Raw genomic sequence first — 25,624 nt, 5'->3', positions numbered from 1 at the left:
CTGCCCCTCTACAATAATTTGTTATTTATATAGAACTTTCATCCAAAGTGCCTCACATAGAACATATATACATACATTATCATTGACCAATCTACATTTGTACAGGCGATATTGACCTCAGAAGGATGAATGGCTGAGTGGACCTTGCTGGGATTTGAGACCCTACAACCCGCAGCTCAAACAGAGATCACAGCATTGACCCCTCAACAGGCTAAGCTTTTTTATTCTATTAACTGAGCTAGCTTTTGGTTTTCACTTGTTGGAAGAGAAGACTGTGAATGGAGCAAAGAAGGCGCTGTGATATACAAATTATGGAACATACCACTAAAGCAGGATAAACCTGTGAATTGTTGTTGCTTTGGTAATGGTGGCATGGCACACGTGCATAAAACTGAGGCATAGTATGACTAGTCTTAATGTGTGCATTTCAGATTCCAGTAAGCACTCTTCTTCATCCTCCACCGGAAGTGGCAGTAAATATGATGATCTTAATTCCTAGAAGGATGCATTGGGGAAGTATATACTCTAGCACCATCATATCCTATGTTATGTTATGTTATTTGGTATTTGTATAGTGCCTATTGCCATTGTGTTGGCTTTGAAGCAAAGTGGGCTAGAAGGCCCTTAGGATGATCGTAGACTGTGCAAACATTGAAATAAAAGAGCATTATATTGCATGCAAATAGTAATTAGAATTAGGTGACTATACCATTACTAACAGAGATGGCTAGTTTAAAGTATTATAAAAATCATGCAGACAATTGTGTTCAGGTATAGAGATGACAAGTATGCCTATGACTATATGACAGCTGTAGAGAATTGTTCATGGGAGTCTCTGGGTTGCAGTGCTAGAGGGGGAATGAGTATTATAAATAGTCTATCACACGTAGGGCAACTGTCTACATTTGAGGGCTCGGCTATAATTTACATGCAGAACACATGCACACTGAAAATTATGTATTCAAGGCAAAACAACATGAAACCCTGCACTCCCGCCACTGGCTTCTTACATAAAGGTTCCATTTCACTAGCTCACACTGCCCCCTGCGCGCTCTCTCTCTCTCTCTCTCTCTCTCTCTCTCTATTTATTTCTCTCTCACTCTCTCTCACTCTCTCATCGATAGATTGCATTCCATGTGCAGCAGATCAAGCATCTGTGAGTTGGCAGATGAGGGGGAAGGGCTGCACAGTCTGTAAACTCCACTAAATTACCATAAGCAACAACTAAAGGTTAGGTTATGGGAAGCAAAAACATTTATTTAAGAGAAAGGGCTACTTGAAATGTGTGCCTGCAGTCACCCCTTTTGCCTTGCTTAGCATTCTGGTGGGCAAGCTGAGAGATGTCTCAAAGCGCACTGTTCCATTCTTAAGTGCTTTGCTCAGTGGCATGCAGGTATTCCTGCTCATCAGGGCCAGCCTTGGACAGGGCAATAAAAGCATTTGTTGGTAGGGCCAGGGGCTAGAATCCCTTGTCTTTTCACCTAGAGTCCTACCTTGCTGTCTCCCTCATGCCCCAAACTCTTCTCACACAGCAGTCAGCAGTGAAAATCCCCCCCGCCCCCACCAACAGAGACACACACACCAGGTTTTGACGTGGCACCAGGCCTTTGGTATCAGCAATGCTCAAGAAGGATTCTTCAAGGTGAAACGGGAACCAGAAAAGATGGAGGGAAGGGATATTATTCCTCAAAAATGTCCTGCACGTCGATATTTAAAGGGACAGGAAGAGAACTGAAGAAGAAAAAATGCTAATCTACAACTATCACATTCAGTAAGCACAATTGCAGTCATTTACTAGAGCTATGCCCACAGTAACATTTTCTGGGCTGATGATATGGGAAGGTTGTTATATGCTGTTCAGCTATTGGTCAGACTCATTCAGTTGCAGTCTTTTGTATACATTGCAGTCACCTGCATTGTGTCACATCATATGGCAATACACTTTGTATTCAGCCTTTTTCCGGTACACAGTTTTCCAGCACAGAGTTCTTTTTCTTGTAGACTGAAGAACTTCCTCATATTGGACTTTTTTGCTGGACCAAATAAACCTGTCCTCCATTTGTTTATGGACTCAAAGTTGCAGAGTTGGTATCCCTGCCACATGCTGATGCATTGCAAATTCAGGTCTGAGCGACTGTCTTCGGAAGACCATGCACATCCTATTCCCATTCCTACTCATGGACAGTGGGTTGAAATTGCCTCCCACACTCCCTGACAGATGTATTTGCTCTGAGCATGTTGTCACACAAAATGGTCCGTTGTCTCTTGCCACAAGAAGCTTTAATGTGTGCCACACATAGTTACAGGCAATGTAGTCTCTCGGCTCCAAGGAATTCTAAGGGTGTTTTGCCCTCAGCTATCAATAATTATTTTGCCTTGCAACAAAATATGTATACATACATACAGTCACTGATTTACATTTGCTCCTGCTGCTTGACAAATATGAGATTGTGTCTCCTGAACTAGTATGTTGCCATTCTACAATAAGAGGCCACATTTAGTTACAGTGACCTGATGCACTCCCTTGCATCCAAAGAATGCTACATTATTTTCTATACACAATTAGCAAAAAGTAAGTGTCTGGTCACACACATATGGACCACTGAAATACAATTAGTCTTCAGAGATTTGTAATACTTTTTCTCTGCAGTTAATATTTTGTATCACATCAAAATGACCCAGTCATTCACAGACACTAAATGCACACTGTGACCTCCAAGTAATTGCTAGGTTTTTTAATTGCAGCTAACAACCAATATTGAGTCCGGCCATTAAGTAATGGAACACTGAATTAAAGTAAATGAAGATACTCTGCCTGTCTCAAAGTTTTATGTCATGTTTTCTGTGACTAGTAATTTGTCTGAAAGATTGTGTATTCAGTAACCTAGAGACCCAAGCTACTCCTCACTGATGACGCCCAACAAGGCTGAAACATGGCTGGGGATGCTTGTGGTCTCGTGCAGAAGGGATGTGACCTAGCAGTTTGGGCTGGACTACCCCTTTGGGGGTGGGATCAAGCCTGATTTGCATATGGTCTTTCCCCTTTTGTAATGGCTTTGCAGACGAAGAACGATGCTCTGGAGAATTGCCCAGACCAATGCCAGAGGTTAAGATTCATTCTACACTTCCAGCCATCGCCTCTTTTGTTTTGGTATTCAGTAACAGCCACTTCAATTAATTGCAAGTTTTTATTTTTATTTGTAACTCATACCAAGTATATTGTATGCCCCAAAAGGATTGCAAATGTAGATGCTTTCACTAAATCTAATCTACTGTAATGTCCTACCTCCAAATTACTATAAGACCCTTTCTTTGAAAATAGCATTTGCTTCATTGTATAAAGATGACACACACACAACTACAGTCACTGAATGCACCCTCTTGTTTCCCAAGAATTCAGATACTTTAATTTTTAACAAGCAAAATGCATTTTTTCCAGGGACAGAAAGATGGCACACTGAGTTACAGGAACTCTGTAAATCAGTGTGCCATCACTTGCTCTCCCCATGAGCCCACGGAATCATAAGGTTAGTCAGTTAAATCAATGTTTTGTCTCAGCACAAAATGATGACAAGCTCATTCACATCCACTGACAGGACACGCATAGCTTCAACAAATTCTAAGATGTTTCAATCACAATTAACAACAAGTATTTTGTCTGGCCACAAAAAGAATCATGCTGTCAGGATACAAAAATAATGTTGAACTTATTATAGGATACTGTCCACAATCTGTTGATGTCAATCAATTCATGGATTTTACACTTGCAACCAGCAACACATATTTTCTCTAGCCACAAAGTGATGGCACACTGAGTTACAGCACTCCCGTCTACAAAGAAATGTAAGACTTTACTCTGTCACCAGTCTTTTGTCTCACCACAAAACAATGTCCTGCTCATTTACGACCACAGAGTGTATTATCAGGTCTGATGTTTTACTCAGAATTGTCACCAAGTATTGTGTCTGGTTACAAAAAGAAGACATGCAGAGTTAGTTAGCGCCACTGAATATAATCTCCTACATCCAAGAAAATAATATTTTTTCTCTGTAGCCTGTCCTTTCTAATTTCCTCATAAAGATGATACGTTCCGTTGAATCCACTGATTGCTCTCTCTTGCCTTGAAAGAACTCTAAGATTTTCTATTTGCATCTAGTAAAAATCATTTTATCTGACCTCAAAACAATGCTGCACTGAGACACATTTACAGAATATAATCTCCATGTACCTGCACATAAACTGTAAAATGATATCTCTATAACTTGTATTTTGTATCACCATAATAAAGATGATGCAATCAGCTACAGCCCTTGAATGCACTGTCTGGTTCCCAAAGAATTCAAAGATATTTTAATTTGCAACTAGCGACATATATTATTCTAGCCAGTTAAAGATGGCACACTGATTATATTTACTGGATATATTTGCCTCCCTCCTCTAAAGAATTCTAAGAGGTACTGTGTTTACAGACAAAAAGGTGGCATTCTGAGTATTTGCAACTAAACATAATTCCTTCCTGCATCCAAATAATTAGAAGCTTTTCTATGCAAATTGTTTTTTCTGTAACTACAGAATTGGAACGTATTTAGTAGAAACCACTGATAGATAACTCTCTCTTGCCTTTGAAGAATTCTTAGATTCTTTATTTTCATCTCGTAGAAACCATTATTCTGGCTATCTGAAAGAGGATCTACTGAGATACATGTAGTTAATGTATTCTTCTCCATCTCGAGGTACCTGCAAAACCTGTTCCCTGTAATTAGTGTTTTTGCCTTTTGCCTCACCATAAAAGTATGACACACTCAGTTACAGCCACTAAATGCACTGTCTTGCTTCCAATGATTTTAAGAGCTTGCATTTACAACTAACACCAATCAGTTTCTCTAGCTGCGAAAAGATGAAACACTGAGTTACAGCCATTCAATATCTTCTCTTCCGGCCGCCAAATAATTCTTAGACTTTTCGCTGCAGCTAGTTTGCTGTTTTACCACAGAAAAACAGACACACTTAGTGACAGCCACTAAATGTACTCTCTTGCCTTCAAATAATGTGGAGATGTATATTCAGAGCAAACTAGTAACATAGTCGTTGCCTAGCTTTGTGAAAGATGGTCCACTGGGTTACAGCCACTGACTATATTCACCCTCTGCATGCAAAGAATTTTACATCTTTTGATGTGTGACTAGTCTTGTCATGTGGGTCTTGTCATTGAAATATTTCACAACCAGTTCCAACGATGAAATGCACTGGCTCCCCAACAAATACTTAATTTTACATGCAACTAGCAGCAAGTATTTTTTCTAGTCACATGAAATAGCACAGTTGCAGCTCCAAAATATAATACCCTTCTTCCCAATGAATTTCAATTTTTTTTCTCTGGAACCAGTGTTTTTTATAACCACAAAATGATGACCTGCAAATTCACATCAACTGAGGCACTCTCACAGCTTCAACAAATACTAAGGTAATTATATGCAAAACTGGCAGAAAGTATTGCATCTTATCAAAAAAGATGACCCAATGAGTGAAGGCCAGTGGAATTAATCTCTGCAAAATTCCAAAGTATTAAAGGAATTTGTCTCTGCAAATATTATTTTGCCATGAAATAAAAAGATGAAGCTACAAGTTAGAAACTGACTACAATCTCTTGACTCCAAAAATTGCATGATAGTTTTGTGCCAACTACCAATCCGTATGTTGCATTGAGATACATCCACTGACTTTGATCTCCACATGCGACCAAAGCATTAAAAGACTTTACTCTGCAGCTAGCAGTTTGTCTAACCACAAAATGTGGTTAGACAAATAGGTAAAATTGCCTACAGCGTGTGGAGCGCAGCAGAGAGGGTGGACGAGGAGTGGTTTACTGTGGTAGCAGTCTTTCAACCATTACTCTTACCAGCACAACGAGCTTGCCGTTAGCACATCTGAATCAGTGTTTAAAATTGCCTACACAGTGCGGAGTGCAGTGCCAAAAGTAGACGAGCAGTGGTTTACTGTGGTAGCAGTCTGTCTATGATTACTGTCACCAGCAGAAGAAGCTTGCAATGAGCACATTCGAGTCAGTGTTTCAAATTGCCTACAGCGCGCGGAACATAGTGCGCGGTGCAGAGAGTGGATGAGGAGTGGTTTACTGTGGTTGACTGGGGCTGGTGGAGGCAACCCACATCTTTGTTTTCCTTGACAAACATTTGCAGAAGGGTGAGTTAATATATTGTCTGCTTGCTGGTGTGAGATAATACTACATCTATAATAAAACCTAACCTACGTAGCACTAGTTCATGCACCGGAAAACGATACCGCAGCCCCATCATGAGACACTAATATCTGTCCTTGTCTTGGACGAGGTAAAAACTATTTCCAATGAACACTCCCCAGCTGGAAGCTTTAGTGAACATTTCATACGTGGAAGTGGCTTCCTCCTCACAGCCTCATTACAGAGCTGGTGAGAAACCAACAAATCCCGACTAGTGGAGGAAGAACAGGGACTATCTCCCAGTATTGATAATAACCACTCATTAATTAACCTTTGTATGGATTTCAGTATAAATTTGCTGTGCCAATGAAGAAATAAAATTAACTCATCAACCCTTTTAAATGTTACTGCAGACACACATGTGTCTAAAACTCTGGATCTAGAGCAGAATTTGTCACATTCTAACTCGATCTTAGCTCTTATTTTTTAGCAAAGAAGCAGAGGAGGACACAGAAAGTAAAACCTCTTTGTCTGGCTCATCAATACCACAGAGTACTCTGAAAAAGGCAAATTCTCTTCCCTGACCTCAATGCGGTCCTTTCTTTATTGGAAGCACTATTTGTGATTTGCTGAAATATGGCTGCAAAGCAGCTGGAGCTTAAGCATACTATGAGGAAAGTTGTTGATGTGGTAATGGCCAAATATGAGAGCCAACACAGCCAGACAGAGAGATCACTAACTGAAATTGTACCCACTCCTCCAAACACTGACCTTGCCCCTGGTAAGTCTGGTTTACCTTTGGCCTAGTCACCCATCCCTCTAAAAATGGATTCAGCCCCAGAACCATCTAATTCACCTTCAGTCATTGATCTAGTGTCACAGCCCACAGTCAATTCAAGAAACGGCCACATCAGTGATCAATGGCAAACTTTGTTCTACTGCCTCACAAAACCAACAACATGGCCGCAAAGGGTATAAGCAACTGCAATGTGACCCAGTTTTGGAAAACAGTGAGCAAAGAAATCGTGTCAAACAGAAAAGGCTCGCCAAAAAGAAGTGTGGCCCGAGCTTAAAGAAACAGTCTCCGCAATTAATTAATTCGAAGATCGCATCCAACACTCCAACGGTGGCAGTTTTTAATGCTCGACCAGAAGTGTTACAAAGCAGTAGTGTCACTTCAGACGGCAACTTGGATAATATTCACCAGAGCGTCCCAAAGTGTTGCAAAGCATCAATTTATCATGTATTTGCTTCACTCCATACCAGAACTCAGAAATATCCATAGAGAACACATTGTACACCTTGAACTTCCCAAAATTGACAGCCCTACCATCTGGGCTGTAATTTAATGTTTTTCCTCAGCAGTGACTACCCTAATAAGCACCTACCATACAGTACTACAAAGAAAAGTGTTTTCAGCTCACCATATGTAGGAAGTAAACCACATATGAGGAAACTGAGGAACCAAGACCGATGTATCAAAAAAGTGGTCAGTCAAATAAAATGAGATCCAGTATAATAAATGAAAGATCCAGCTTATTGGCACCAACATTAATAACAAAACCCAAATTGAACATATGTAGAGTGGTTGATAAATGGATCCCAGAAATATTATTGTGACCTACTATTGGGTCTGATTCTCAAAGTATCACTTGGGTGACTTGGAACACTCGTGGCTTTAATTATTTTTTGAGTAATCCGTCTGGTCTCGTGTTACTCCTGACAAGTGTTTTTCTTTTACAAGAGACTTTGTTAGTGGGCAACTTTGCTATAGATGGTTATAATGTCTTTTGTATGTCTACCATGAAGGGTTTGAGGGGTTGACCAAAGGGAGGTTTAGCCATTGGTGCAAAATCTAACCCCTTTTTCTATAGGTATGGTATCTACTCATGTTCAATCGATTAGCATTCATATGCCGGGATGTGAGAAATTAAGATTACTTGTTATAAATATATATGATCCACCTGGGAAGGAGGCCACACATATTTTAAGGGATGAAGTTAATACCATTCTGGAACATTGGTTTGAATTGTACCCTGATGGGCAAGTGATCGTGGCTGGTGACCTAAATGAAATTATCGATTGTGAAACGCTTCAAGGGGAACACATTATATACATGTCACACATAGCCAGAGAAAACAAAAATAAAGCTCACACAGCAAGAGGTTGGGGTAATTGCTTGGAAGCACATGACCTAACTTGTCCAGACACCAAACGTAGAGGTGGTGCTCACCTCCTGCCAACTTGGTTGAATGGAGAAACCTCATCCTGTACAGATTATTTGTATGTTAGTCAAGATATGACAAGATATCTTAGTCAACGACAAGGTCTCTGGTATCATTGTAGTGCTATGACCCAGGTTTCAAACACAACTAGAGACCACAGCATGATGAGCTGGACCTTTAACTGGAAGATTGTCAAACCAAAGTAAATGACTGTATTTAGTGGAATTGGTGCCAACCATCAAGGTAACAGGTTGCTATGGTCCAAGGTTAATATGAATAAATTAGAGTCACACACCATATTGGGCTTTGAATGGATGGTAAATTTACTGACCTATTATGGTTGGGGCATGAACAGAGTCATGACACTCTTATTAGCTTAGGAGAAAATAGGAATCGCCCTTTAAAGAGGACCATTTGATATAGATATTTTTGACAGGGAAAAACAGCTTACTAGAGAGAGAGAGAGAGGTGCTGTATGGAGAAACTTAAGTATGTCGAAGGGAGAACAGAGAGTTGCCCTGACACTGCTCACCACCAACTATAAAAACTGGATACACCAGCATAAGAATTCTACTCAAAGTGCAGCTTGGTTAATTATGTTTACACTACTGCATTCTAACGATAGTGGTACATTTTGGGCACGCTATCGTCGAGGAATGGTGGACCAAGCTATGGTTGAACTAAATCCAGATGCGGAAACAACATGACTTACCTACACCAAATCACTCTTTTACGATGACATCCTGCAGACAGAGCGGATGGTTAAACCAGCAGCTGGTCAACTGAAATTGATTTTTGATACTTTAGATATAAAGAAAATCATTAATCGTATGCAGGCATCCAGAGCCCCAGGACCGGATGGTGTCCCCAATATTGTATATAAAACAAATCCAGATTTTTGGGCTCAGGTTCTGGAATGCGGCTTTAGAGAAAGAATACGCACTTGTACACTTCCCCAAAGTTCGACAAATTCTGTCTTGGTCCCCATTCATAAAAAAGGTGATAGTTTAGGACCTTTGAATTTTAGTCTCTTGGCAATGTTAGACTCCTGTGCAAAAATGTTAGCCTCCCTATTTTTGAGTAGGCTTCAACTGTGGGCAGAAACAAACCATCGGCTAAATAAATATCTGACAGGTTTTAGGAAAATAATTTGCCTCTGAGATGATCTCTTAAATGAGAAGCTTACATGTGTGCTATGTGGTTTTCTCCAGAGCATTTGATACAATCTCTAGGCCATTGCTCTTGAAAAAAACTCAGAAATTGGCGACTTAATCCCTCCCTGTTATGGTTCATTATGGCATTATATCATGCCACTAGTGTGTCTATTCGGCTGAATCAAGAGGGAGATACCTCTGTGGATTTGAAGGTAAATGTGGGACTTAAACAGAGCTGTGATTAGCACCACTTTTATATTATATGTACGTCTTGGATTTAGATGAAGCCCTGAGAGTGAACCGCAGTTTTCTATCAAGAATTGGGACCATGTCTGCACTCTGGGTGGTGCACGCGGATGATACAGTCCTTATGGATTGTATGCAAATTGGGTTTAAACGCCTGATTGATGCCCTCTGATTTACGCTGCTGCCAATCATCTTGTCATAAATGCAGGCAAGACTAAAATAATTATCTTGAGGCAGAGCAACAGATGGACTTCCTCCTTCCCATGGAAATTGGGAGATATACAATTGGAAGTGGTAGAGAAATATTTATATTTGGGCTTTCCAATGTACACAACATTGACTGTATTATAGGGATCATATTGGGGGGAAACTCTAAAAGAAATGGGGGGTATTCAAAGATTCATAGCAATACATGTAGGGAACAACATAAAAGGGACAATCACTGTTTACCATACCAGCATAACACTGGGCCTTTTGTATGGGCTGGAACTTCTGTGCACCAAGTAGCCTGGCTGGAAAGATTAGAAGGGAATCTCCTTAGATCAATACTTGGCGTGCCCAAATGTGTCTCAGTGGAGGCACTTTGTCTGGAACTGGGAGTCCAGTCATTAAGAGCAAACTGGTGCGTAAAACGCTGCACGCTATACATAGCTTTGAGTACGGCCTTTAACATAAACTTTACACTGGTCGGCTTATTTGCTGGAAGATTTTGTTCCTCCAATGTTAATCCTTTTTTAGGAGCGCTTAATAAAACAGCACATGAACACTTCAAGAACATACATTTAAATTTTGAAATGAGTAGAGGTGTTCTTACAGGTAAAATTAGCCCTGATATATATAATAAAGTAAAAACAAAAACACAAGTGTGGGACAGAGTTAATTCGATTTTCCAACCGAGTCAAAGTAAGAGATACTCCGAATACAGCAGTCAAGGTTTTTTACACAATAAACCTTGAACGTTCGTTACTAAGTGCTTTAGTAAAGAGTAACGTAGATTTGTGAGCTATCTCTGTTAAAACATTTTGCCCACACATGAATACACAGGGGCCTGGAGAGGAATACCCATCGATGTGAAGTTGTCTAGACTGTGTGGGATACAGACGGAATCTGCCAGACATATCCTGACAGAGCGTACCATACTTACCGAGAAGTATGATGAGGGTTATAATTTATTGGCACAGGATTCACAGTATATACAAGGTGACCAATTTTGGAGCTCACTCATAGGAGCTAATTCATTAGTAATTGTTAATTCTGCTCTATGTGTTTGGAAAAGGCCATTCATTAGGATAGAGAATAACTCTAAGGATTTAATTGCATGTAAATGTTTATTTTAAAGATGAACAGTCATTGTTTGAATATATTGATTGGAAATAATTAATGATTTAATATATTTGCTATCCAATTTTAATGTCCTTCCAAGCTGACTGGGATCTTTAAGGATAAATTGATTGATCAGATATTGTATTTTAAGATTTTGCATGTTTGTTTTGTAAGGTTGTATTTGTGCTTAAGGTTGCATTATTAACCAAATGCACAATAAAAAAAAGAAGAAAGAAAGAAAGAAAGAAAGAAAACCAACAGTAATGTCTGGGGGACAGAGTATTACTGAATGTGTCTGTAAAACTGAAAGGACCAAAATGTCAGGCTGTGCAGTTGTGAAATGGTCATGCCAAAACAATTAGTACTGGAGGACAAATTGAAACAGAGCTCACTTCTACAGCAGGGATAACAGCCAATGATTGGGCTGCTGCACCATTCACACCAGCCACAATCACAGAGTTTGTGTTCATGCTCATGCATGCTTTCTGTCAAACTAAGATGGTGGCCAACCCTTTTAGAGTTGTGGTCCATGTTATGCAGGAGATCTACCTTAATAAAACACAAACACCTGGGATAGAAAGCAAACACAGTACTTCCAATTCCCTGCAAACAAACCTAATCATTTAAATACGCAGACTCTTGGAGAAACCTGACCCGGGGGAGAGAATGTGGGACCATAAAAGTAGACCCAGGGAAGGCATAGGTATGGGTGTTTGGAGGAGGAGCTCATTGGAAGATGGCTCAAGAGGTTTGTAGAAGGAGCTCTAACACAAGGTTGGGACATAGATTTAGGGTGATGGGGAGAGAGAGGCCTGGGAGGCTGGGGAGAAGGGGTGTGAGACACAGTGGAACCAGGGAGAGGGACACTAGAGGCTGCAAGGAGAGGGGTCCAAGAGGCTGAGTGAGAGAGAGATTTCCAACCATCATGAAAGAAGGACCCAGGAGTTTGGAAAGAAAAATCAGAAGACTGGGCAAAGGAGGGGATTTTGAAGCTAGCTCTGAATACAGTGGTGTCCAAGGAGGAGGATCAAAGAAGCTAAGTAGGCGTGGTGAGAAGAGCAAAGCAGGAAGGGGTTTCAAAAAGCAAAATCTTAGTGTTGAGGAGCCTTGGGAGGAAGAGACTAATAAGGAGATGGGGAATATAGTGGAGACAATTAAAAATAAAGGTGATGAGAGAGGATAGGTAGTGCAGAGATTTACCAGGAGCTGGAAAGAGGAAGAGGAAAGGACGTTAATGGTAGAGCATAGGAGAACAAGAGATGAATTAAGCTGACAGTAAATGAGAAGGAGAGAATGACAAAGGCAGAAAAGAACAGAGTACATTTAACTCCAAAAGAGTAAACATTTTATTGTGGAGGAAGGTGAACCCTGAGCTTGAAAATTAAGAATTGGAGATAGGTTGAGGGATGGGCAATATCTAGGCATAGAGGAGGTGGTGGTGAAGAATGAGGACAGATGGAAAGAGGAGGAAGGAATAAGAGAACATTCCCTAGGTATAAGATAATGGTGGAATATTTAAGACAGAGAGAAGTTGGGTTAAGAGTTTGTAGAACCAGAACCGTGAGAGAGGGAGATGGTAAGAGTCTTAGTGCAGACCCTGTACATACTGCAGTGTTGCCTCCTGTCTACCTATGGCTCTGGCCTTGAATTAAGACCAGCTCCAATGTACCACTATCTACAGAATCAACTATGAGGCTGCAGCGCAGATTATAGATTCATAAGGAGGCCTTTTTGCTGTACACTAGTTGCATAAGAACATCAATAGGGTGGGCTCTGAATGCCGAGACTTTGCTTATGACTGAAAGAGCAAGCATGGGGATCAATGAGATTGGTCTCAGCTGGTTCAAATCCTACCTTGTGAATCACCAACCATTCGTACAAATGGATTGTTCCAGATCACCAACTCTATCCATCACCTGTGGTGTCTCCCAAATATCCATCCTGTCCTCTGTGATCTTCAATCTTTATAGGTAACCACTCAGAACCCTCCTCACTCTGCACAACATCCATATTCACCAATATGCAGATGGCACGCAGATCTACCTCAAGATGTCCTCCATCGAAGACATCCACATAATCAAGGCATCCTTCACATTAATACAGTCATGGATGTCAAGTGCTTACCTGAAGATGAACCCCTCCAAGACTGAATTACCACTGCTGACCAACAACAATGAACACCCTGATATCCAGAACTGGCTCTCTGCTTTGAATTTTGAGGGATTCACATCCCAGATAACCACATGTGCCAAGTCGCTTAGGTTCAACATTGACAGACACCTCACATTCAAACAGCACATAGCATGGAAGAGACAAACCGCCTGGTATCAACTTTGTCTCCAGTGGAAAATCAAGCCTTTCATCTCAGGAGCGCCTTCAGATGCGCTGTCCAAACATAGTTCCTCTTCCACCTGGATGGTGGCCATTACCTTTTGCAAGGCTTCCTCGCAACTACCCTGGCACCCCTGGAATATGTCCTGCATCCCGCAGCAAGACTCATTATAGGACACCGCAAATTTAACCACATTAACCAGACCATCATTAAACTGCATGGGCTCTCACTGAAATCCGTATCATCTTCAAATACTGTTGCATCTTCTACAAGGCTGTCATTCGGAAGTCCCCAGGCTACCTCACTGAGAAGCACAGCATCACCGTAGGCCTGCAATCCACCAGAAGTAGGGATATGTGCAGATTTGTATTACAACGGTGCTGGAAGGAAAGTACCACATGAAGACAGGCCTACTCTGTCTATGCTCCAAGACTCTGCAACCTCCTCCTCATCAACATCAGGCCTGCTCCATCACGTATACAGTCCAGGAAAGAGCTCAAGACATTCCTCTTTAAGGAATTACTCCTCTTTAACACCTATGTCCGCACATCCTGCACTCCCCACCCTACCTGAGACTCTGTGATCTGCTCCATACTGGCCCATATCCTGGTTGCTTGTAGATCCCTTGCTGCCAATTGCTCACCCTGACCCTCCCCTACTAGTCCCCTGCTCCTTTTGTCCCTGCTTACCTCACCGTGTTCTTCCCCATATATTTGTAAAGTGCTTCCTGAAGCTAGGTCCACGCTCAATAAAAACCCTAAAAATAATAATAATAATAATAATAATAATAATAATAATAATAATAATAATAAGTGTTTAAACATTCTTTAGCACATTTCCTTTCCTTGCTTGAAGTGAATCACTCATGTGTGAACCCAAAGAAGTCTGCCTGTTGTTTTCTCAGTCGCCTTCCCTGTTCTTTTTATGTTTCAGAACAATTTCCAAGCACGTGAGTCATGCAAGTAACCCTTTTCTTGTTTTTCTTGGACATTGATACCTTATGAAGATTAGGCACATTTGGGTTTTGGACATGTAGAAATTTGGTAACATGTCTTTTTCTTTGGATGGTGTGTAGGGGGGAAGACAAGGAGGTGCTCCCATACTCCCATGTCAAAGTTCGAGGTAGGGCCCAAGCAGGAGAGCAGATGAAGGTTGAGAGCGATCATGAGATGTAGATGATAGTGGTTTGGGACGGGAAAATTGTGGTTGTGGAGAGGGAGTCAGTTGTTGAGTAGGGGGAGAAGGTGGTTGAGAAGGAGGACTGAAGGTATTGATTCAGAGCAGGTTTTGGTGTATGCAGAGTCACTCAATGATTACATGCCAAAGGTGAATACTTTGACTTTGAAGTTGGTGGGGTGAAGGAGGTATTCCAGGAGCAGCAGAGAGAGGTAGCCTCAGAGGTGCAGGGGTATCAAGGACAGAGGGGAGGGGAGGAGTTGGCGGTAATGCTGCAGAAGACTGAAGAACACCAGTGAGAGGAGCCAAAGATGGTCCCCCAGAAAATGCCTCATGAGACTGCTAGGGCCTGTGCACTATTGCCTGCCTGCGCAGAGGGACAAGGTGTGCACAGGCTTTCCTCAAGTGGAATAAGAAATAAGAATAACCCCCCCATACCTTCAATGCACATCTGGTCATGGAATTCAGACTACTTCAGCTTGTTGGATATGTGATTGTCAAGGGGGACACAGGTGGTGTATTATGCAGCCACTAGCAGTAGACACTTTATGGAAGTAACCTCAATGCCCAAGACTTTAGGCTCTGGTACATTAATTTGTTCAACATGTGCACAGTCACAGCCATTCCAGCACTTTGCTCCAGTGGATCCAGTTCATCAATGGTCATGCTTTAGCAAGTAACATCCATCCTTCCTGACATTGGGCCAGACCAACCACAGTAGAGGTATAGTATACCTTTCACCAACTGACAGGCAGTAACCACGCCCTTACCGGAAGTTCCAACCCTCTGGGAGGTCCGTGCTAATGGAAGTCCCTCCCTACTGGATGTCCCTGCGCTGTAGTGACATCATGCGAGGTGTTCCGGAAGTGCAGCCCTAGGAAAGGCCGTTTCCCGGAAGTGATGTTGTGGGGGTGAGCCATGTTTTGGGGGGCTACGCATGGCTCAGCAGGGCTTGTGACATCACGGGCGTGTCCCAGAAGTTTCCCCTAGCGCCTGACCTAGTAGTGACGTTATGCAGTTTGTTCTGGAAGTGCAGCCCTAGGAAAGGCAGTGATGTTGTGAAGTGAGATATGATTTTGGGGCTAGGCACAACTGTGATTGTGAGATCCCGGCTGTGTCAAGGACCAGGGCTCTATGAGATGATGTAGGTATGAAGTTGTGATGTGAGGGGGCAGACCTCGGGACGTAATGGGGATGATGTAGTTATGCTTGCTCCCATAGGGGTGGAGTGTGGTGGATATATAGAGAAGGAGCTCTGGAGAGAGGTACACAGCGCTGCTGGACACTGCACTAGTATGCATGTCTGACCATATGATTGGGCTGCATGTGGACCTTTTTAATTAATAAATAAATCTCCCAAATGTGTATGTTTTGGTATAGGGTGTTAAAAGCTTTTAGTTAGTATGGTTATTTGTTGGGTTATGGTGTATGTGTGTGGGTGTGTTGTGGTGTGTGTATTGGGGTGGGTTTGGTTGTGGTGTGGGGTGGGTTGGGTATGATTTGTTGTGGAGTGTGCATTGTGTGGGTGTGTTGGGTTGTGGTGTGGGTAGGGCTGAATTAGGTTTGGTTATAGCGTAGTGTGGTGTGTTTGGATGTGTTGTGTTGTGGGATGTGTAGTGTGTGTGTGCGTGTGTGTGTGTGTTTGGTATAGTGTGGGTTGGGTTAGGTTTGTTTATGGTGTAGTGTGTGTATGTGTGTTTGGGGGTGTTGTGTTGTGGCGTGTGTAGTGTGTGTGTGTGTATGTGTGTGTGGGTGTGTTTGGTATAGGGTAGGTTGGATTGGGTTAGGTTTGTTTATGGTGTAGTGTGTGAGTGTGTGTATGTGTGTATGTATTGTGTTTGTGTGGGTTGTGTGTGTGTTTGGTGTAGTGTGGGTTGGGTTATGTTTGTTTATGGTGTACTGTGTGAGTGTGTGTATGTGTGTATGTATTGTGTTTGTGTGTATGTGTGTATGTATTGTGTTTGTGTGTGTGGTAGTGTGGTAGGGATATGGCTGGATTAGATTTGGTTATGGTGTAGTATGTGTGTGTTTGTGTGTGTGTTCGTGGGTTAGGTTGGATTAGGTTTGTTGTATGTGTGTGTGTTGTGTGTGGTGTGTGTATGTATGTGTGTGGACTTGTGTGTGTTGGGTTGTGGGTGTGTGTGTGGATGTGTTGTGTGTGTTGGGTGGTGTGTGTGTGTTGGGTGGTGTGTGTGTGTGTGTGTTTGGATTGGGGTGTGGTGTGGTATGGTATGGTGTGGTGTGAGTGGGTGTTTAGAAATAAGCAGGGTAAAATAAAAGCTTAAGAGTTATAAACGTTGAGCTATGTTGTGATAAGACTTAAGTGCCTCAAAAGTTTTGTTTGGTGCTTCATGGAAGGAACTGCCAAACATTGCAGAGTTAACTGTGGTATTTATAGAAGCTTAGTGACGTTGTGGGAACAATCAAAATGTAGGTGCGCTCTGATATGTAACATTTGGCTCATATTTGTAAAAGAAGCATTAGTTTAGTTTTCAATGGAGCATGGAACTTTTAAGCAGTGTCATGGTATACACGTGTAGCTTAGGGTATACGTGTGCAGTTTGCAAAAGGCCACGTTTGTAAATGTAAGAGTCTAGTTGTGTGTCTCTGACGATATACGTTTTATGTAAATAGTTGATAATGTGGGGTGACAGGCTACCTATTAAACCGCCCTAATATATATATATATATATATATATATATATATATATATATATATATATATATATATATCTTTTTTTCTTCACACTGATGGAATCAGGTAAAACTGAGCAGCACTCTTCATTTAGCCCAAAAGGTTAATCCGGACATCCAATTTCACAATTAAAAAGTCATCTTTATTAGTGCCTTGCAGGACGGCACAAACATATTAAAAAGCAATTAACATAAGGCTCCCCCAAAGTGCAAAAAAGATGTGCGCGTTGGGAACGTTAACGCGTTTCGCGGCTTTTCCTGCCGCTTGGTCACAACAATTCGTTCCCTTAGAACCATAGAGTTTAAAAACAGTGATGCAGAGTGAGAAGGCGCTCATTACCGCCGAAATGGAAGAGGGACTCTGATGAAAAGTACACCCATCCAGAGCAAGTCAGAGGCTGACATGTTTGACCTATAAAAACTGTATTGACTAAAACACAGTTAGATTGGAATTAATATTCTAACCCCCATAGATAATACATATGGGGATATTTTCTATAAAGAATTTACACCAACTAGACATATGTGAGTTCCCCACAGTGGACTTCTCATAACTTGCCCGTAACGGTGGGTGCCGATCATAGGAGACCCTCTATGCCATGTGTGAGCATCAACATCTTATAACTGTTGGTCGCCCATCTCATGCACTACTATTGGTGAAACGGAGAAAGTGGTCAACAGTATTGATTGACCCCATGATCGTCAGTTGAGAGAATTCAACATTATAAAATGCCTAGTGCATAATCATTAAATGGTAGAATGTCCACATTTCTGTATAGTGCACGGCGTGTAGATCTACCAATCGAAACTACACACTTTTGATCAAATGTATTACTCAAGATGGCATGCACCACTCATTAATCTGATGCATAGTGCAGCTAAGTAATGCTCAAATTGAATTCATTGTTGTCCAATACATAGTGTATGGGAGTGCGGCAAGAGGGGACTGTGTACATTAGGACAGGATGTTATCTTATCCACTCATCATCCCTCTAACACGGCAAGAAATTCCTCAAACACTGCATATTCTGTTAAAACAAACTCTAATGTGCATAAGTGTATGTAAAAAAGAGTATAAAATCATGATCAGTGTAAACATAGTGGTGCACAATCAACTATACAGTTAAAAACCTATATATGTATATGTGGTGACAAACAAGTTAAAATCATGTTAAAATGCAAACATTTAAGCGTTTCTCAGTTTCATCGGACTGTATAATTCCAGCAATTTGTTGTGTATCTCAATTCTCAATGTTTGCTGGAAGATTGTAAGTTGGAAAAAACCCAGAAAACCACAGGACATTGAACCATATGGGGGACAGAAAGGAGAGAAACTGAAGACCAATTTCCAACAATTAATAATTATTATTATTGTCCCAAAAATGTGTAAAGTTCCTCATCTATGTTGTGTCCTTGCGGAAATTTGCTTTCAAAATCCAATATGCAACGAGTCTCTTTCTGTCTCAGAGTTTTTTCTTTGTCTCCTCCTCTTGGTCCCGTCTCGATTTTATGAATGCCAAAAAACCCAAAACTGCTCATGTCCTTTTCATGATATTCTGCGAAATGTTTGGCCATTGGGTAGTTTGCATCGTTGTTCGTGATTGCTCTTACATGTTGTTGGATACGTGTTTTGAGTTTACATTTAGTGCTTCCTATATACCACTTGTTGCATGCGCAGGTCAGCACATAAACGACGTATTCCGTCTCACATATATATCAGTAACGGACAGGCATTCTTTTCTTTCACACGTCTGAGCTTAGCTACTAGAAATAAATAAAGGTGCCATGGAGTTTGGAAAAGAAGTAAGTATATTCTGTTATTTGAGTGTTTTCAATGTTTTTTTAAGTTGTATAATTATTGATTCCTTTTAATGTACAGATATGAAGCTCCATCATTTTACGATTTTGTCGATTTTTCAAAATGTATCGATAAAGGTATGTGTATTTTGTATTATAAGTGTGGAATTAATGTTGCAGCTGAAAGGCCTTTGAGCTTTTGAAAAGGGTCCCTTGAGTAAACACTGTAGGCTCTATGAACGGGGGGGAGGGATCGCGTAACTTAGAGAGTTGAATGCAGGGTGGGACAGGAGTTTATTTTTGTTAATAATATATAGTATTTGTTCTGATTTATAATAGATGCTGAAAAAGAGCAGGAAGCCGTTGCTTTACACAGTAATAAGGCTGTTTAACATGTGTTTGTTAAGCCACGCTCCGATTTTTATAATAGAAGAGGTATTTGTATATGCTATCTATAATATTGATTAGTTTAGGACTGCTGTGGAGAGCAAAAGGACTTTGAGCTCTTTGAAAATGGCACCGTGAATAAACACTGCAGACAAAAGTATAAATGGACAGGGAGTACGAAACTCTTTGAGTTGAATCCAGTGTGGTCAAAAAATTATTGAATTCTATTAAAATAAAATATGCCTTTTTAATTTAGAAATGGAGGACCAAAAAGAGGAGGAATATGGCTCTTTACACGGTAATAGAACACATGTATGTTTAACATGGGTTTGTTTTAAATGGGCCTGATGCCGCCTTTAAAGGGTTTTTAGTTTGTATTTGGCTGTGGTGTGAATGTTACACTGTGTAAAACACAAGGCAGTTTGTGTATTTAGACACGGGTGTTCTGTAAATGATATTTTAGAGTGTTTTTTTCTTTGAACACCTGGAGCATTAGGGCATTAGGATTTAAGGTGTAATCAAATAGGAATTAAAATATATGCTTTTGTATTAACATTAAAGTAGGTCATACCTATGGCAAAAAGGTTTCCAAGAAGAGAAAGCATGTGAATGCTGCAATTTCTAAAGTTGTGAAAGCCACAGCTGCGTGTGCGAAAGGTAATCAATTTTTATTTTATTTTATAGAGGGGGTGTGTGTATGTGTGTGTGTGTGTGTGTGTGTGTGGCCTGCAGTATGTAAGTAAGGATTAATGTTATAATGTTTTTATATAGATTTACAATTGTTGAGCCGAGCACAACGTGTTGAGGGGCCCCTTAAAAGGAAGTGTTTAGAGGCTGATACGCATGGTTTATAGAGGTATCTAGGGTGTAACCAGATAGATACATTTTATTTTTATTTTTCATTATTGGGTTTTTATGGGTTTTGGATGGTTTAGAAGGAACATGTATTAGTGTTTAGGATGCTGTATGGTTATAAGGAATCAGACTAATGTGTCTAGATTTGTAATTATGTATCTAATTATGTTATGCTTATTTTTAGGGCCTAGTGTTGCGTAGAAGGCTAAAGGAGTCGCGCATACCTCCTTTGCAGGCCTGGCAGCAGATAGTGTGAAGAAAACTGGCCAGACCTCAGAGCGTGTTAAGGGGACCCTGAAAAGGACCCTGAAAAGGAACTATCCAGGGAGCAGTATGCATGGTAAGTTATTTAGGTTTGCTAACCAAATATTTTTGCAGCTTTACAGGTTTATGGAGGTATCTAGGGTGTAACCAGATAGATACATTTTATTTTGTATTATCATTTTTTTATTATACTTTTTTTTTAGGATTTTGTATAGTTTAGAAGGAAACGTGTATTAGTGTTTAGGATGCTGTATGGTCATAAGGAATCAGACTTTTGCTTTTAGTTTTGTAATTATGTATTAATTATATTTCATTAGGTTTATTTTTAAGGTCTAGTGTTGCGCATATGACCTTTGTGGCCCCACAAACGGCTCGTGTGAAGAAAACCGGTCATCCCTACACAGAACACCTTGACACAACAACAGACGTGGGTTATGAGGAATGTATGAGGCTCCAAACTATTTTAAACAAAAATCGTAAACTAAATTTGAAAAAAGATGTACAGTTTAAAGGTGTTCAACATGTTTTAAATGTTACTAGCTCTGAAACTGTGGAAGTCAGGAGTATTCAGGAAACCCCAGCGGATGACCCTCAGCCATGGTCTGTTAGCTGTGATAAAATTATATGGTATCGGGTAAAGGCTACAAAACCTACAGCCTCAGAGGCTTATAGTTTGCTGTTGGGGTGTATAGGTTGTGGGAAATTACCCAGCCTCATGTGTTTTCATCTTTAAAGGCTGGTACCCCTTCAGATCCAACACCTGCCATCGCTAGGCTGTGGTCTCCAGATTGTGGGGACCGTACACCACCCCATATGTATTCACTTACAATCCCCAACAGCGAGTGGTATGCTGATACTCCCCAAGATTTAGGACAAGTCTCAGTGGTACCAGATGTACCAACAGCCCCTGATTCTGAAACTGTTATAATAATGATAGACTCCCCTGTAAAAGAGCATATTGTAGATTCCCTTGTAAAATAACCTATTATAGTTATCTCAGACTCCCCCATAAAAATAGATTGTGAAGAATTTTTATATGCCTCTGTTATTTGTAGGTTAAATGATCCCCCTAAGCCCCTAGATCTTTCAAGCACAGGGCCAAATGGTGTAAACAAACGGGTGTGTGCAGAGAACAATTTTTACAAAACTCATAATAAAACATTGCCTGACCTACATACCTCTAAACATGTTAAAACACCAGCCAATAAGGTGACGGCTCATGGTTATACAAGTTGTGGTACTGCTAAGCGGTTATTTGGGGTAGATGTATTAGACAGTGAAAAAAGAAAACAATTGACAGGCTTACATAACAAAGTATACCTATGAAGCCAGAGGTATAGATTAAAGCATAAGTGTACTAAAAAATATTTAATTGATATGCGTAGGAGTGTTTGTAAAGCCAAACACCTTTGGTTCAGCATGAAATCTAAAAACAATGCAATGGCTCTAGACTATAAAAAGCAGACAAGCTAAGACTGTTACAAAACACTTGACAACCCCTATAACCACATTAAGGGCTGGGCTAGGTTTCGGGCAGTCCACAAATGGTGTAGACGTAATAGCGCCCCCTAACACCACAGGGCGAGGCCTGGAAGATACACATACACCTCCTCTGCCCGTGGACATACAGCATTTACCTGTAAAAATGTGCCGAGGCCCTGCGTTTAAAATGGCTTCCCTCTAGACGGCAGACAGAAATGTTTCTGAAACGTTTAAAAAAGCAAAAGCTATCATTAGCTGCTGCGCAAAGAAAGATTTAGAGCTTCACTCTCCAAATACCCCTGAGACGTCCGATACAGAAACCGTTTTTTTACAGAGTTTGGGAACATACCAGCAAGATATACCAAAATATAAAAGTGTTGAATACTATGAAGGTTTTCGCTTCATGAATGTAGATTGAATAACCTCAACAGGTCACGCACTATTACTGATAACAGAATCAGTTGAGAGGCTTGTTTCCCACATTTTGGAATCAGCTTGTCCTAATGACTTTTTCCATATCCGCTTAGACAGTTCTACTTTAAACAAACCTCTCTTTACCAGGTGCTCCTATCGCCAGTTGTTTGATGTTTTAGAGTTTTTAGAAAACATTAGAAAACATTGGACGTTTGCTCCAAAGTAAGGCAGAGCTTCTTGAAACGGACCCCTTAAGGATTGTAACTGAGATTGTTAGATCTAGAGAGGGAGGCGTGTACAGGCCTTTAAAGAAAACACTCTACAGTATGGTTTTGGCTAAGAAAAAGTGCTGGCTTTTAGATTGAATCTATGGGGACTTAAATATATGCATGGCTGCCAGTACCTTAGGTCTGCTGGAGCCTAGAACTGTTACGGACGGTTACATACAAAGAAAGGCTTTAGAGGTCCACCAGACTCTGGATATACCCCCCTCCCCGACATCATGGTTGGTTTTAATGAAGTGTGTTTATTTGAAGATTACTTTGGGGTGCCAATCAAAATTTTGTGTAACGAAGACCGGATTTGGAAATATTTTCCCCAGGGTGACATTTCTAATAAAAACCCTGTCTACCTTTTACATCATGAAAAACACTATCACGGGGTACAGAATTTATGCCCTTTTAGTTGTCATATATGCAATAATCGCATGTCTCACAAATGTAGATTTCATTGTCACATGTGTCAAAGAGACGGGTGTGTTGTGATGGATGAATCTAATCTTAAATGTCCCAAGTGTAAAACCTTTGCCAGGTCTAAAGAATTCCTTGAAAAACACATTGAGAAAGGAGTGCAGGGTTTAGCCCAATGCTATTTGAAAATGTACTGTGTTTCATGCAGTCGCTTTCTAAATGCTAATCATGAATGCTGTGGTAAGATTTGTCCTAGGTGTAAAATTGAAGTTGTTTCATTGGAGGAACATTTGTGTTACATGACCATTCCAAAAGGTGGGCCTAAAACCGCGGATTACACTGTGTTTGATAAAGAGTGTATGCAACAGACAGGCATACACATCCCAAACTATGTTTACGCCCAACATTTGACGGGTGATAAGACTTGGTCCTTTGAGGGTATAGAATGCAAAACACTTTTCATCACTACATTCTTGGAACACAAATTTAGGGGGTGTAGCTTTTCCGCACACAATAATCAAGGGTATGATTCTTCTTTTTTGATACATGAAATGATTAAAGAATGAATAGCAGTGAAGCTGATAATGCAAGGTGCAAAACTTAAGCTTATAGAGGTAATAGACTTTAAATTTCGCTTTATAGACACTTTGAATTTCTTGCCTATGAATTTAAGTAAGTTTCCTAAAGCTTTTGGATTTCAAGGGTCAAAAGGTTATTTTCCACATTTTCTTAATACCCAGCAGAATCAAAACTATGTGGGCCCTATTCCCCCTGTGGAGTGCTCTGGTTCAGAATTCATAATGTCTGAAGAAAAGGAGGCATTTCTAAAATGATATTCAGAGGCCCGTAGAGATGTTTTTGATTTTAAGAGGGAACTAAAAAGCTATTGTCGCAAAGATGTGAATATTTTGAAAACAGCCTGTAACATTTTTAGAAACTGTATCATTGAGCTAACCCAAACACATTTTGAATCCCAATACTCCTGAGTTGTTAAAATATCTGACTTATGTAGATCCATTTACTTTTATCACGCTAGCTAGCATGTTTATGCAAATATACAAGCAACTGTTTCTAGAGCCTGAAACAATATAGCCCTTGTGCCAATCGACTTGTACCATGGAAAACAAAAACACTTTTCCACCCTTGCATACAGTGGTTGATGTATGTGTCCCATCAGAATGGTGTACCTATACAACACGCCCTGCATGCAGGGGAAAAAAGATTGGCCCTATTTTATAGATGGTTATGCTTCTTTAAATGGGGAAGAATTGGCCTACGAATTTAATGGTTGTTTTTTTTTCATGGGTGCCCCTGCTGCTATAAGGAAAATGACTATAACACCATGACGGGCTGTACTTTTGACCATCTACATAGAAGAACACTTCTAAAAAAGAATTTTCTTGAAAATGGTGGTTTGCACGTTATTACACTTTGGGAGCATGAATGAACATATATGCTAAACAAATCTACCAGAACCCCTAGAACACATGATGCTTTTTTGGTGGGGAGGACTAATGCTGTTAAACTTTACCACGAGAGAGCCCCTGGTGAAGAGATAGATTACTTGGACTTTACCAGTTTCTACCCCTTTGTTAACAATTGAAAACCATACCCTTTAGGGCACCCCCAAATCATCTACGAAGATTTTGGAGATGTTAAACATTATTTTGGTCTGATTAAATGTCAGGTGTACCCACCTAAAAAACTTTATTTTCCAGTGCTCCATCAGAGAGCTTCTGGAAAACTAATTTTCCCACTATGTATGACTTGTGCCACTACAAAACAAACTGAAAAATGTACACACAGTAATGAGGAACGATCTATTACTGGTACCTAGTGCACTGTTGAGCTACAAGTGGCTTTGCAGAAAGGATACCGGTTGGGTAGGATTTATGAAATATGGCACTTTGGGAAGGCTACAGTAGAACTGTTTATGAAATATATTTGTCTCTTTCTTTGAGACAAACAGGAAGCGTCAGGCTACCCCGAGAGTTACAAGGATGCTGAATACCTGCAACGGTATATAGACAAGTATTACAAACACCAGGGGATACCGTTAAGACCCGAGTTCATTGAAAACAACCCCTCTAGACACCAGTTAGCTAAACTGTGTTTAAATTCCTTATGGGGTAAATTTGCGCAAAGAACCAACCTTCCAAACACAACCATTATAACGGACCCCGAAGAGCTCACTGCCTATCTTTTTGACACGGGCTATGACATTTTAAGCTTACAGTTTATAGATGAGGAAACATAGTGTCTTTGTTGGAAGTATGCCAAAGAGTACCCAACATGCTCCAACAACATTAACATTTTTATTGCATGTTTATCAACAACCCATGCCCGTTTGGAGCTATATAAAGTAATGGATGCCCTCCAAGAATGTTGTT

This window comes from Ambystoma mexicanum, chromosome 1q (assembly GCF_040938575.1).
Source record: "Ambystoma mexicanum isolate Mex_15411 chromosome 1q, UKY_AmexF1_1, whole genome shotgun sequence".
NCBI classification, from domain to species: domain Eukaryota; kingdom Metazoa; phylum Chordata; class Amphibia; order Caudata; family Ambystomatidae; genus Ambystoma; species Ambystoma mexicanum.
Note: the sequence above shows the minus strand (reverse complement) of the source record.